The 10,989-nt window shown below is 41.1% G+C and overlaps 1 pseudogene; it reads left to right on the forward strand.

Annotated features, from left to right (window-relative positions):
• The window catches only part of LOC106956278 (matrix metalloproteinase-9-like), a 13,076-nt pseudogene extending 3,442 nt beyond the window's left edge, over nt 1–9,634 (forward strand).
• The last annotated feature ends 1,355 nt before the right edge of the window (nt 9,635–10,989 follow it).

Here is a 10,989-nt window from a genome sequence, read left to right on the forward strand (position 1 = left end):
GCGACCTCGCTGTGGTGTTCCTGATGTGGCCAATTACAACGTATATGGCGGGGTACACAAATGGGACCATAACGATATTACATACAGGTGAGTGGAAGGAAGAAATACTATGCGTCATTACATTAATGATTACAGAGTGAGATTTTTTATTCTACCAAATATGTTCTAGTTATATAAAAAAAACGTTTGCTTGGTAATAAATTGGTTTTTAAGGCAGGGTTTCAGTTTTGTTAAAAGCACTTTATACAAAATAACAAATCATAGATGTTCAGATGGCATTGGTTCATGCTATGGCATGCAAAGGGAAGTTTAAATAATGATAACATAAATTGTTGGAAAACATGCAAATCAAGAGAAAAATAAAAACTGACATACTACCCTGTGCCTCGTGCGATTTCACCAGAAATGTTTTTGCCTTGGTAGGTTACATCTTTAATAAAAACCATTTCACAGCCTAAAATCAGAAGCAAATTATATCATGACATGTTTTGCTACACACACAACTATAGTTTCAGAAGACTCTCTCTTGTAGCTTGTGGTGGAAAATTACTATAAGTTAAAATCTGTTATATGAAATGCTTGTGAACTCTCACCAAAATAACTACGTTACATGGTTTACATGTACAAGGTTGGAAGTTGTTTCCCACAGCTGCATGAGAACCAGACTGTCTCACCCATTTGTTTTGAATTCCTTATCCTTGATATAAAACTCATGTGTTGACTCTTCCTGGCAGAACTTTCCATCCAGAACTGCTTCATTATGGATTGTCCCACAAACTCTCTGTATTGTGCACAATATATGAAAAAACCTGATTGAGTGATTTCACCTGAACAGTGTTAGGTAATAATTTTTTTCACGACAATTTGGTGCCGTGACCTGGATCCCTTCACTGGACATCCGAGGACATTGACGAACAGCGTTTTGGTACCAACCTGGACTAAAAGTGTTGAGAAGTTTCCATCAGACTGGATCAGATAGTCATTTTGAGTTCACTGTGTCTTCAGGATCCTGAACTATTCTCCCGATATGGACAGCAAACTGATTGATGATGCCTTTGCAAGAGCCTTAAGGGTGTGGAGTGATGTCACTCCTCTGACGTTTACCCGCCTTCTTCAAGGCGATGCAGACATCATGATCTCCTTTGGAACAGGTGGTATGTGCTCTTTTTTACATTTCTAAGTCAAACATTTGCACTCTAACAAATTAAGAAGCTGAATTCTAAAAATCAAACATTGATGAGCTGCTTCGTGTTCTTTTTAGACCACGGGGATCAATTTCCCTTTGATGGTAAGCGTGGCCTTCTAGCTCATGCCTTTCGTCCAGGTGTGGGCATTCTGGGGGACGCCCACTTTGACAATGACGAATACTGGACTCTGGGAAAAGGAGCAGGTAACTACACCTCAGAAATCACGTGCTTCTACCTTCCTCCTTCATCTGGTGTTCTTTGCACTGATTTCCTTTAACACACTCCAATCTGTCTTCTCAGTGGTGAAGACTTACGCTGGCAATGCGGGAGGTGCCATATGTCACTTCCCCTTCACTTTCGGGGCGAACTCATACACCACCTGCATCACGGAAGGCGTAAACAACAGCGTACCCTGGTGTGCAACCACAGCCGACTACGACAAAGACAAGAAATACGGCGCCTGCCCAACTGAACGTAAGCATGACAGAAATGACAAGCCTGAAGTTATCCATTATGTTTATGAGCTTGTGAAGGAAAACTGGAACTCATCCAACTACACTTTCAACTGTAATCCTCACAGTCTTGTTCACATTTGACGGAAACGCGAATGGAGCCCGCTGTGTCTACCCCTTCATTTTCCAGGGTAGGATGTATAAGAGCTGCACCACCGACGGTCGCATCGACGGAAAACGCTGGTGTGCCACCACTAGCAACTATGACACAGACGGGATATATGGCTTCTGTCCCAAACGTGGTGGGTAACAGGAAACAAGGCGTGAAAGTCCTGCCACAGTGGCTTGTTGCTTTGTTTAACCACAGTTATTTTGTCTGTTTGTCCAGACACTGCTGTAATTGGAGGAAACTCGGAAGGAGATGCCTGCCACTTTCCTTTTGTGTTCCATGGCAAGGAATACCACTCATGTACTAGTGAGGGAAGGACAGACGGCAAATTGTGGTGTGCCACCACTGACAGCTATGATAGAGACCAGAAATTTGGCTTCTGTCCCAACAATGGTGGGTAACAGAAAACACAAGGTGTGAAAGTCCTGCCACAGTGGCTTGTTCTTTTGTTTAACCACAGTTATTTTGTCTCTTTTTGTCCAGACACTACCGTAATTGTGACAAGCTCAGATGGAGATCCCTGCCACTTTCCTTTTGTATTTCAGAGCCTGGCATACAACCAATGTACGACTGACGGGAGGACAGACTTCAAATTGTGGTGTGCCACCACTGACAACTATGATAGAGACAAGAAATCGGGTTTATGTCCTGACCTGGGTGAGCAACATGAATGCAAGAATTTGTTCTGCGTTTATCATTTTATGAGATTTATGAAATTTCTAACCGGCTATCTTCCAGGTTATAGCCTGTTCCTGGTGGCTGCCCACGAGTTCGGACACTCCCTGGGTTTGGATCACTCCAACATTAGAGAAGCTCTCATGTTCCCCTTGCACAGCTATGTGGAGGATTTATCCCTGGATCAGGATGACATTGATGGCATTCAGTACCTCTACGGTGAGCGGACCACTCAGTACTCTTTCACGATGAATCTCGTCAAACACATGAAAACTTTGCCTTAAAGAACATTCCCATATTTTGCAGGAAATAAAACAGGCCTTAGTCCTACTCTCAACGCCACAAAAAAACCTAATCTGACTAGATCATCTGTCGTGACAGTGTCACCCACTGTAGATCCCACCAAAGACCCCTGCAAGATCCACAAGTTTGACACCATCACTGTGATTCAGAGACATTTGCATTTCTTCAAAGATGGGTAAGGAAATAGCTAGTTCTACTTATGTTCTAGAAACATAACCTGATGAGGTGCTAATCTTGCATTTCTGGTTAATAGGCAATTCTGGAAGGTATCAAACAAGACAGATGTAGGTCGAACGGGACCATTTTCCATTTCTCAGAGTTGGCCAGCTCTACCTGCTGTCATTGACTCTGCCTTTGAGGATGTTCAGACCAAAAGAATATACTTCTTTTCAGGTAAGGAGTGTTCTTTCAAGAGCTTATCAGAGCACTGAAATGTTAGACAAAGAGTTTTAATCATTATTATTGTTACATTAGGAAACAGGTTCTGGGTGTACACAGGAAGCAGTGTGCTAGGTCCCCACAGTATTGAGAAGCTTGGTTTGCCCCCAAGTGTACAGAAGGTGGAGGGAGCGCTGTATAGAGGGAAGAGCAAAGTGTTTCTCTTCAGTGGAGAAAACTTTTGGAGGTGAGTAGAAATTGCCCTCGTTTTTAAGACAAAACATCTGTAAATTATTGCATATTGTTAAAGGACATACAGTAGATCTCAATCTATCTCTGATCCCTACAGGTTTAATCTCAAGACCCAAATGATTGACAAAGGATACCCCAAATATACCGAGGCCAGCTTTGGAGGTGTCCCTAATGATGCTCATGATGTGTTTCAGCACAAAGGTAAACATGCCTTCTACAACTAAGCTCTGGAACACAAATGCACAAACGTCAACAAAACATGGCATACATTGTGGTCGTTGTAACATCAACGTTTCTCTTTCAGGCAACATTTATTTCTGCAGAGATCTTTTCTACTGGCGCCTGAATTCTGGCAGGCAGGTGGACCACACCGGCAATGTGAAGTATGACCTTCTGAAATGCCCAAAATAATCAAGAAATAACAACTGAGATAAATGCACAGATGGGCAGTGAGGCTGGAGCAACCAAATGTTTCTTTGTGCAGGTGTCTGAAAGAATGTGATGCAGTGTTTGTTCATCATGTCTTTTGTATGATGTATGTGCTTTATGCAATGTGAACGACTGACTTCTATTGAATTTGGCTGACTATTACTCATTCAGCATTGGACTGAATGCAAGTCAAAGGCCCAGAAGGCAAGTAACCATTGTTTGCATTCAGTCTAACATGCTGTGAACTGATGACCATAGTGGCCTATAATTTGAGACCCATACAAGTAAATTCAACACATGCTTTCTGGGTAAAACTCCGGATTGAAATTTCATGTCTGACTGGTTCAGATCTTTGTCGATATTCAAGTCATTTTTTTGGTATTCATAACAACATCTAATATTAATATTTTATGTCATGAGACTATTTGTTTGGTGTGGTTTTATGTGTTTTTCTGAAAGTGGTTTCAAAGCCATAAACTGCACTGGAAGACATTCTGTGTCTACTTAATTAAAATTATTTATAAAACTAATAATTTTGTACAAATATTCCAGCTTTCAATGCAATAAAAATTTTGTGAGAACATTCTTCCTTTGTCAGCGTCTTTATCATTTACAAATGCTTTAAGTATGGTGGTGGAAGCATCATGTTGTGGAAATTGGTGGAGTTCATAAAACAAGAACATTCCATGGAAACAATGAAGCAAGACATTATTTAGAAAAACTTAGAAAGAAATGAGACAAAATGAAGATGGTCAGTGAGAAGCAGATGAGTGTATATGAATATACACTGGTGATGTTAGAGGAGAATGGCAGACTACTCAGAATGACAGAAAGATAAATAATTAAGCAAGTAATCTTGATGTNCAAAAGGGCACTTGGGGGCAAGGAGCAAAAGGGGCAGGTGCTCAAACAACCTAGCCCCGTCCCCCGGCCCCCTGCACATGCCCGCTATCTGCAATATAGGGTTCGTTCCTGCTTGGAGCGCTTCATCATGACGCTGTTAGCAGCAGTCAGTGGAAGACATGAATGATTGTTGTCAGTTACTATGCTGCTAAGAAAAGTTATAAAATCAGGTTTTCAAAAAAAGAGAGAGAGAGAGGGAGAGAGAGAGAAAAAGGCAAGAGTGTCAATTCATAGCTCAGTTTTTCTCCAAGAGGTGGGTAGACTGTATGAGATTATCAGCCATTTAGCATACTTACCTTAACTACAGACTACTAATTACCTCCACTTCACTAACATTTAATGAATTAAGGAAAAAAATTACCAACATATTCATATATTTAACTTGTCCTTTGCACCTTTTACCACTTAACAGATGAGTCGCTCAGCAGCAGCTCTAACCCATGTCCCTCCTGACCTGCCCTCTCCTGGGTGAAATTAAAGCTGCAGTATGTCACTTTTATATAAATATATTTTTTCCACATATTTGTTAAAACTGTCATTATGTTGTGACATTATGGTATGAGAGGTAATCTGTGAAAAATCTATTTCCTCTGCTTTCTCTAGAAACAACCAGTCAGTGGCAGGAGAGGTTTAGTGCTATCAATCACAATCTCATGTGGCTCATCCTTCCTCTGCCTCCTTCTGTGCTATTCTGCAGCTAGCATAGCCTGTTGTAAATGTTTAGTCTAGTAAGCAAAGCTACCAGTGATAGCAGATCAACGATTTTCCTGTAATAATAATTTGCTTCTCCACCATTAGCACATTTAGCAGTGAGTGAATGAGGATGATTGACAGCGCTAAGACCCTCCTACTGGTTCTGATTGGTTGTTTTGGTCAGAAAGGTGCATTACTTTAACCATTAATAGTAATTCAGGAAGGAGGTGGAGGAGATTGATTGTTTTGACAGATTATCTATCTCATAACAAACTGTCACAACATGGTGACAACTTTAACAAATATGGTGAAAACATATTTTTTTTATTTAAGTTAAATATTGCAGCTTGAATAAAATGAAACTACACAGCATTTTTTGAGAAGTCTGGATTGCTTCATGTATATTTTGACTGTTGCTCATGGGGAGAGACATTTCAGGAATCTAAAACTAATAGAATAATATTACTATTATAATATTACTAGTAATGATATTACTAGTTTTAGTAATCTAAAAGTAATATAAAAAAATTAAACAACTTACTTGCATACTGTATGAAGCCTGTATGCATACTGAATTTTACTCTTGAATGTAAAATTCATGAGCAGTAAATATTGTACTAGTTATCTGTATTGGACCGAAGAAAGCAAGGCAGTTAGTTGCAAGCCTTTGAAATTGTGACGCTTTTGATGGGTCAGATAGACTCAAGAAATTGTAACAGCAGCTGAGTGAGGGGGGCCCAATTAAATTTTTGTCAAGGGGTCCAAAATTCCTGTCAGCACCCCTGCTTGTATTTAAATACCATAACGTTATTGGTACACAGGTAGAGTAGGAGCTCGGAAACTGTTTAGCCAATCAGGACGCAGAACACAATGCACTGTGAAAAAAAACTGCACAAAAAAATTTGCGAAGCAGTGAGACCGCGAAAGATGAATGGCATTATAGCGAGGGATCACTGTATTTGGGCTACATGTACATGGTTGGAAGTTGTTTCCCACAGCTGCATGAGAACCAGACTGTCTCACCCATTTGGTTTCAATTCCTTATCCTTGATATAAAACTCGTGTTGACTCTGCCAGGCGGACCTTTCCATTCAGAACTGCTTCATTATTGATTGTCCCACAAACTCTCTGTATTGTGCACAATATATGAATAAACCTGATTTAGTGATTTCACCTGAACAGTGCTATGTAATAATTTTTTTCCACGACAATTTGGTGCCGTGACCCGGATCCCTCGACTGGACATCCGAGGACGTTGACAAACAGCGTTTTGGTACCGACCTGGACTAAAAGTGTTGATTAGTTTCCATCAGACTGGATCAAATAGTCATTTTGAGTTCACTGTGTCTTCAGGATCCTGAACTATTCTCCTGACATAGACAGCAATCTGACTGATGATGTTGTTGCAAGAGCCTTCAAGGTGTAGAGTGATGTCACTCCTCTGACGTTTACCCGCCTTTTTCAAGGCACTGCAGACATCCTGATCTCCTTTGGAACAGGTGGTATGTGCTCTTTTTTACATTTCTAAGTCAAACATTTGCACTCTAACAAATTAAGAAGCTGAATTCTAAAAATCAAACATTGATGAGCTGCTTCATCTTCTTTTTAGACCACGGGGATCTATTTCCCTTTGATGGTAGGAGTGGCGTTCTAGCTCATGCCTTTGCTCCTGGTGTGGGCATTGACGGGGACGCCCACTTTGACGATGATGAATACTGGACTCTGGGAAAAGGAAACGGTAACTACACCTCAGAAATCACGTGCTTCTACCTTCCTCCTTCCTCTGGTGTTGTTGCACAGATTTCCTTTAACACACTCCAATCTGTCTTCTCAGTGGTGAACACTTACGGTGGCAATGCGGGAGGTGCCATATGTCACTTCCCCTTCACTTACGGGACGAAATCATACACCACCTGCATCACTGAAGGCGTAAACAACAGCGTGCCCTGGTGTGCAACTACAGCCAGCTACAACCAAGACAGAAAATATGGTGGCTGCCCAAGTGAACGTAAGCATGACAAAAATGACGAGCCTGAACTTATAAATTATGTTTATGAGCTTGTGAAGGAAAACTGGAACTCATCCAACTACGGTTTCAACTGTAATCCTCATAGTCTCGTTCACGGTTGGTGGAAATGCGGGTGGAGCCCCCTGTGTCTTCCCCTTCACCTTCCTGGGTAGTATGTATAAGAGCTGCACCACCGACGGTCGCATCGACGGAAAACGCTGGTGTGCCACCACTAGCAACTATGACACAGACGGGATATATGGCTTCTGTCCCAAACGTGGTGGGTAACAGAAAACACAAGGCGTGAAAGTCCTGCCACAGTGGCTTGTTGCTTTGTTTAACCACAGTTATTTTGTCTCCGTTTGTCCAGACACTGCTGTAATTGGAGGAACCTCAGAGGGAGATGCCTGCCACTTTCCTTTTGTGTACCAGGGCAGGAAATACCACTCATGTACTAGTGCTGGGAGGACAGACGGCAAATTGTGGTGTGCCACCACTGACAGCTATGATAGACACGATAGATTTGGCTTCTGTCCCAACCGTGGTGGGTAACAGAAAACACAAGGTGTGAAAGTCCTGCCACAGTGGCTTGTTGCTTTGTTTAACCACAGTTATTTTGTCTCTGTTTGTCCAGACAATACCGTAATTGTGACAAGCCCAAATGGAGATCCCTGCCACTTTCCTTTTGTATTTCAGGGGATGGCATATGACGAATGTACGACTGACGGGAGGTCAGACTTCAGATTGTGGTGTGCCACCACTGACAATTATGATAGAGACCAGAGATGGGGTTTCTGTCCTGACCTGGGTGAGCAACATGAATACAATAATTTCTGCTGCGTTTATCATTTTATGTGATTTATGAAATTTCTAACCGGCTATCTTCCAGGTTATAGCCTGTTCCTGGTGGCTGCCCACGAGTTCGGACACTCCCTGGGTTTGGATCACTCCAACATTAGAGAAGCTCTCATGTACCCCTTTATAGACTATGTGGAGGATTTCTCCCTGGATCAGGACGACATTGATGGTATTCAGTACCTCTACGGTGAGCGGACAACTCAGTACTCTTTCACAATAAATTTCGTCAAACACATGAAAACTTTGCCTTAAAGAACATTCCCATATTTTGCAGGAAATAAAATAGGCCCTGGTCCTACTCTCAACGCCACAGTAATACCTAATCCGACTAGTTCATCTGTCGTGACGGTGTCACCCACTGTAGATCCCACCAAAGACCCCTGCAAGATCCACAAGGTTGACACCATCACTGTGATTCAGAGACATTTGCATTTCTTCAAAGATGGGTAAGGAAATAGCTAGTTCTACTTATGTTCTAGAAACATAACCTATTGAGGTGCTAATCTTGCATTTCTGGTTGACAGGTATTTCTGGAAGGTATCAAGCAAGACAGATGTAGGTCGAACGGGACCATTTTCCATTTCTCAGAGTTGGCCAGCTCTACCTGCTGTCATTGACTCTGCCTTTGAGGATGTTCAGACCACAAAATTATACTTCTTTTCAGGTAAGGAGTGTTCTTTCAAGAGCTTATCAGAGCACTGAAATGTTAGACAAAGAGTTTTAATCATATTTTATTGTTACATTAGGAAGCAGGTTCTGGGTGTACACAGGAAGCAGTGTGCTAGGTCCCCACAGTATTGAGAAGCTTGGTTTGCCCCCAAGTGTGCAGAAGGTGGAGGGAGCGCTGTATAGAGGGAAGAGCAAGGTGCTTCTCTTCAGTGGAGAGAACTTCTGGAGGTGAGTAGAAATTGCCCCCTATTTTAGACAAAATCTGTAAATTAACCCATCTTGTTAAAGGACATACAGTAGATCTCAATCTATCTCTGATCCCTACAGGTTTGATCTCAAGAACCAAATGATTGACAAAGGATACCCCAAATATACCGACACCATCTTTGCAGGTGTCCCTAATGATGCTCATGATGTGTTCCAGCACAAAGGTAAACATGCCTTCTACAAATAAGCTCGGGAACCCAAATGCACAAACGTCAACAAAACATGGCATACATTGTGGTCGTTGTAACATCAACGTTTCTCTTTCAGGCAACATTTATTTCTGCAGAGATCTTTTCTACTGGCGCCTGAATTCTCGCAGGCAGGTGGACCACACCAGCAATGTGAAGTACGATCTTCTGAAATGCCCCAAATAATCAAGAAATCACAACTGAGATACATGCACAGATGGGCAGTGAGGCTGGAACAACCAAATGTTTCTTTGTGCAGGTGTCTGAAAGAATGTGATGCAGTGTTTGTGCATCATGATTTTGTATGATGTATGTGCTTTATGCAATGTGAACGACTGGCTTCTATGGAATTTGGCTGATTATTACTCATACAGCATTGGACTGAATGCAAGTCAAAGGCCCAGAAGGCAAACAACCATCATTTGCACTCAGTCTAAGATGCTGTGAACTGATGACCATAGTGGCCTATAATTTGAGACCCATACAAGTAAATTCAAGACATGCTTTCAGGATAAAAAAAATTTAATGTCTGTCTGGTTCAGACCCTTGTCAGTATTCTAATCATTTTATTTGGTATTTATAACAACATCTAATATAATTAGTTTTATGTCATGAGCCTATTTGTTTTGTGTGGTTTTATGAGTTTTTCTGAAAGTGGTTTCAAAGCCATAAACTGCACTGGAAGACATTCTGGTCTCCTTAATTAAAATTATTTATAAAACTAATAATTTTGTACAAATATTCCAGCTTTCAATGCAATAAAAATTCTATGAGAACATTCTTTCTTTGTCAGCGTCTTTATCATTTGCAAATGCTTTAAGTATGGTGGTGGAGGCATCGTGTTGTGGAAATTGGTGGAGTTCATAAAACAAGAACATTCCATGGAAAAAATGAAGCAAGACATTATTTAGAAAAACTTAGAAAGAAATGAGACAAAATGAAGATGGTCAGTGAGAAGCAGATGAGTGTATATGAATATACACTGGTGATGTTAGAGGAGAATGGCAGACTAAAATAAAGATAAATAATTAAGCAAGTAATGTTGATGTACATTTGTAAATGCACAACACACTGAATCTTGAAGTAGATTGGCTACAGCAAACTGTCACACCAAGCACAAGTGTTAAGTAGGAACAGGAAAGTGAGGCAACAATTCACACAGACTCACTAAAATTGGACAGCGACAAATTGGAAATATGTTGCCTTGTCAAATGAGTCTCAATTTCAGCTGCAACACTCAGACAATAGACTCAGAATATTAAAATATCATGAATCCATACTGCCTTGTGTGGATAGTGTGGAAGAAAAAAGCTAAATCTTCCACACACTAACATAAATTTTGTCTGACCCTTACTGGTTAAAATATTGCACTTTCCGGTGCCTTACTATAAGATTCTGTCCTTCAGATTTCATTTGCGTGAATGCGTGTTCAGCATCTTGCTTTTCCCTCTTTGTGGCGACATCAAAACTATGATTGATACTGAGCTGGCAGGAGGGAGTAAACAGATGGCTCTTTTTGTCTTCATAGACACAGACTCCCAAAACCAGATTCAGTCAA

Source organism: Poecilia latipinna, unplaced genomic scaffold, assembly GCF_001443285.1.
Source record: "Poecilia latipinna isolate Pla-1442-1.1 unplaced genomic scaffold, P_latipinna-1.0 Scaffold804, whole genome shotgun sequence".
Lineage (NCBI taxonomy): Eukaryota > Metazoa > Chordata > Actinopteri > Cyprinodontiformes > Poeciliidae > Poecilia > Poecilia latipinna.